Source organism: Octopus sinensis, unplaced genomic scaffold (genome assembly GCF_006345805.1).
Source record: "Octopus sinensis unplaced genomic scaffold, ASM634580v1 Contig14469, whole genome shotgun sequence".
NCBI classification, from domain to species: domain Eukaryota; kingdom Metazoa; phylum Mollusca; class Cephalopoda; order Octopoda; family Octopodidae; genus Octopus; species Octopus sinensis.
This window is the reverse complement of record NW_021833250.1, coordinates 1-5,253: the sequence shown is the minus strand read 5'-3', so window position 1 is coordinate 5,253 and position 5,253 is coordinate 1. Positions and strand designations below refer to the sequence as shown.

At 36.1% G+C, this 5,253-nt stretch overlaps 1 pseudogene; it reads left to right on the top strand.

The window, feature by feature from the left end:
• On the top strand, positions 1-119 carry LOC115230088 (annotated as a pseudogene).
• The last annotated feature ends 5,134 nt before the right edge of the window (positions 120-5,253 follow it).

Genomic DNA, 5,253 nt, shown 5'->3' with positions numbered 1-5,253 from the left:
GCTTACGGCCATATCACGTTGAAAGCACCGGTTCTCGTCCGGTTACCGAAGTTAGGCAACGTCGAGCCTAGTCATTACTTAGATGGGTGACCGCTTCGGAAACCTTGGTGCCGTAAGCATAGCACATTGATTTTTTTTTTTTTTAAATTGTTTTAAAAAAGTTTCCACCTATGCTGAAATTTCAAAGTAACTCTACAGTAGATTTTTATATTTTGTTTCCCTTTTTCTGTCTTTTCTTTATTTTAATGACTTCTATTGCGAGAGGCGTCGACCGTTCTCTGCTGCAGTTGCGTGCACTATGCTCTACGCTACAGTCAACATTTCCACATTTTTTCCCTTCGCATCGCTACAGCCTGTTGCACAGAATATTTGAGAAGATTTTCTCTTCCTTCCTCGGTTGATTCCTTCATGTCTACCTGCTAAGATTTTACGCCTCTCATTGTAAATCTTGATTTTTGTTAAAAAGTCTTTTAATTTGGTTGCTTGGCGTCAGCTATATATTTTTTCTGATTTTGTCATTAGTTTGTTCATTTTTGATGACTGTTTAAGAACTGGGAGACATCTTTTAGTAGTATTGAGAATGTCATAGGTTTTGGGATTGTGTGTGAAGACAAAGAGTATGCTTATGAAATCATTTCTTTTTTTATGTGTTTGTTTTCTTCTGAGTTCTGTAGTTAGGACGTGTGTTTATGTGTGTACACAGTGTAAAAACTAAATACATGTTTGTGTGTGTGTGTGACCATATTGGTATGTAGACTTGTTGACATGTACGTTTGCTATTAACAGGGTTTTGTGACCCCGCTTCACCCTAAAACAGCCACACAAAAAAATACAATTCCTTTATTCTTGATCTACTAAATACTCCTTCCCTTTTTTATATACACGCATTTGTGTATGTACGTATGCATGTATATATGTATGTATGTATATATTTATGTATGTATGTATGTATGTATGTATGTATGTATGTATGTATGTATGTATGCATGCATGCATGCATGCATGTATGTATGTATGCATGTATAGTTTGGAAAAACTCGAAATTCTCTTCGTTGAGATTTTTTTAAAAATCTAGTTTTTTCTTACTTCTCTCCATTTCCACGCTACTACTTCTTCTCAATATAGATAGCGAGTCGTCTTTATATAATTCCCGAGCCTCTCCTCTTACAAAATCCAGGAAGCAGGATTTTATCTGAGACAGTGAATATATTCTACCTACATCCGTTACCTGTGCCGAATCATTTGACCCCCATTGTTACATCAACACGTTCTTCCCTATCCGACCAAGTCCAAAGTTTACCTCCCATTTCTATTACGGTGTTCCGAGCCGCTAATATTAAATCTATTTCCTCTCTAATTAAATCGGAGATACATTTCGCAAATGAAAGCGCCTTGTTCAAACCTAATAGGTTTATGAAGCATAGTACGATATATCTAGTAGTATGAATTTAGTATGAATATATACATACATACATTCATACATACATACATACATACATACATACATACATACATACATACATACATACATACCACTTGTTAGTACATTACTTCTTAATACAACTTGTTAGTACAACCACAGCGTTGATCACTTAGAGGGATTTTAGAAATAGCATTTTTGCGAAATCAGCGTCAGTATGTCACTTGAAACTATATATATTGTGAGCAGAAGCCAGATACTGCGACCTCTAACAGACGAGGCTGGATAACTGGTCCCATGCCTAGACGATGGTAGGGGGTCACTTCCCTGCTCGCAATATCTTGGATTCAGGTGTGCATCGTTAACCACCTAGGGGAGATATCCTCTTGAGGTTAAAAAATCGCAGTAAAGTATGTTCGAACAGACAGCCATGCTATAGTGGCTACGATTACTACTTATATATATATATATATATGCATATATGTGTGTATGTGCATATATATGTATTCAATGTATGTACATATATATGTATGCATATGTTTACATATATATGTATGTGCATATATATATATGTGTGTGTGTACATATATATATATTTATATATATATGTATATATATATATATGTATATATGTATGTATATATATGTATGCATATATGTATATGTATGTACGTACATATATATATATATGTATATATGTATATATGTGTATATATATGTATATATATATGCGTGTATATATATATGTATATATATATGCACTTAGATACATACGTATGTAACCTAAATATTTACAATGGTATGTCTGTCTGTATATTCATATGTAGGTAACTGTACACCATAACATTGCAGGTATTTAGGCTATGTATATACATAGCCTAAATACATACAATATACATACGATGCATAGACGCAGGAGTGGGTGTGTGGTAAGTAGCTTGCTTACCAGCCACATGGTTCCGTGTTCAGTCCCCCTGCATGGCACATTGGGCAAGTGTCTCCTATCATAGCCTGTACAAGACACTAACCCAAGGTACCACACAGTGGGACTGAAACCGGAACCATGTGGCTGGTAAGTAAGCTACTTACCATACAGCCACAGTCGTAGGAGTGGTGTGTGATAGGCAAGCTACTACCACACAGCCACTCCTGCATCTATACCCACTCCGACGTATTGTATACATACATGCATATGTATGTATGTATATGTATGTATATATATATGTGTGTATATATATGTATATATATATATATATATATATATAATATATATATATATATATATATATATATATATATATATATATATATATATACACAAAAGTAAATAAATGGCACAACGAAGTACCGATATTTATTGGAAAATAGTGAACGTTCGCTATTTTCCAGTAAATATCGGTACTTCGTTGTGCCATTTATTTAATTTTACGTATAATTTTACCCTCACGGGCTATCCTATACTGGAAAGCAATACTCTCGTATTGCATTACTATTTTATATATATATATATGTAACAGGATTTTTTAGAAATTTCTAACGGCTTTTTTCGAAACGCGTGCTTGTAGTGATAAATTACATGGTTATTAACTTTGTGTCTATTTTCGGCATATTTTGGCATTAGTAACTTTTTCTTTTGTCCTGACTTATTAGTATATATATATATATATACATACTAGCAGTATAACCCGGCGTTGACCGGGATTAAGTTGGGATTATTGAGCTAATAAAGCGCTGTGTTTCAAACCAAACTTAGTAATACCGATGTAAAATTTGAGCGAAATCCATTGAAATTGGTAAACGTTTGGCTGAAAATGGGTAGCAGACAATTTGATTTGGAAATCCCATAAGGAATTTGTTTGTCGAATTTTCCACTCATCGATTGTTTTTTTTTTTTTTGAGAACTTAAAACATCCAAAGATCCCATGAGTCCTAAGTAACGCCGGCATAAAGTTGGAACAAAATACATCGAAATTGGTAAAAGTTATGATTGAAAATGGAGTGTAGCCAATTTTAGTGAAAAATCCTATAAGGAATCGGTTTATTGTTATTTCGCTCGAAATAGGACTTAACCGAACGCAACATAGCTGATTCAAAAATCTATATTTATACTTTAATGTTGGTTTTCACAACCAACCCAGTTCTGCAGAATCAGTGCCGCGACAGGAATGCATGGGCTGGGAGTTTGACCGGCAGAGGTGACCATGTTGCACATGCTAGCCCTTTCGAAACAACCACCCCCATTATCTAACCCTCTTGGCCCATGGGTTGGGAGCCCTTCCAGCAAGGAAAATAGAACACCTGTGAAAGGAAGCGACTAATCCCGATCTTGACCGAACCATTCCTAGGGGTACTATCGGTCAAGGCTTCATCAAAGATATGCATTGGAGAAGGTTGCCTCGGAGATCTTCATCGAAGATGTACATTGGAGAAGGTTGCATCGAAGGTGTGCATGTTATTATATATATATATATATATATATATATATTATATATATATATATACATATATATGTATATATACACGCACAATATGTAACATTCTCTACTATATATATTTAATAACGAACCATGTAATTCACACTCTGGAAAATTTATTTCTGTAAAATGATGGAAGTGGGTAAAATTTCCGAGGCTTCTACCTCACCCAGCCCCATTTTCGGACCACACCAAAGGGTTTTGTAGCATATTAGGAGGTCACCGGAATTTATTCAACGAAAAAAAAAATTCCAATGATTCCGGGAGGGAGGGGGAGGCCTCACCCCACCTTTTTTTCCCGAACGAAAATACGTGATTTGCAGCATATTAGGTCAGGGTACTTGATTTCACACAAAATAAAAAAAAGTCCGAGTTTTATTTTTTTTTTCCTTAGTGAAAATCGGATGGGTGAAAATATCAATGGTGGTGGGTAGGTGAAATTTCCGAGGCTTCAACCTCTCCCCACCTCGTTTTTCGGACCCCAGAAATGGTCTTGTAGCATATTAGACGGTCACAGGAATTCATTCAACGAAAAAAAAATTCCAATGATTCCTTCACCCTACCCCCTTTTTACCGAACCAAAATAAAGGATTTGCAGAATATTAAGAGGTCAAGGGTACTAGTTCAACGCAAAAAATCCGAGTTTTTTCTTTTTTCTTGGTGAAAATCGTGTGGGTGTTAATCTAAAAGTTAACCCTTTGTTTTCCTTCCTCATCATTGCTAGACAGATCTCTTAACTTATATTAGCAAACTTACGGATTTCACTGACGTGAAAATTGGTAAAAGTTATGGTTGTAAATCGATTTTCACCACTACCTCCGAGTGCCTCGGGGAAAATAAGTTGACAAAAACACAGCCATGATCGTGACCAATGTCCTAAAATTGGAACAACATGCGTGCTAATTTGTGGACGTGCATAAATTATATTCACCTGTGTATACACACACACACACACACACACACACACAGATACACACACACACACACACACAGACACACACACACACACACACACACACACCACACACACACACACACACTCACACAGTCACTTCGCTATGGCAAGAAGGGGACTTAACTCATGTTAGCAAACTTAAGGATTGGTAAAAGTTATAGTTGAAAATAGATTTTTCCCGCTATCCGCAGATGCCTCGGGAAAAATAAGTCGGCAAAACCCAGCTAGGTTCGTGACGAATGACCTCCAAAAATTGGAGCGACATGCGTGCTAATTTGTGGATATGCATAAATTACATTCACGTACACACACACACTTCCTGCCTTTTATAGATATACAGATATATATATATGCCTGGTTTGTGTCTTGCTATGGCGACCTCCTCCTCAAAAATGGGGAATAGG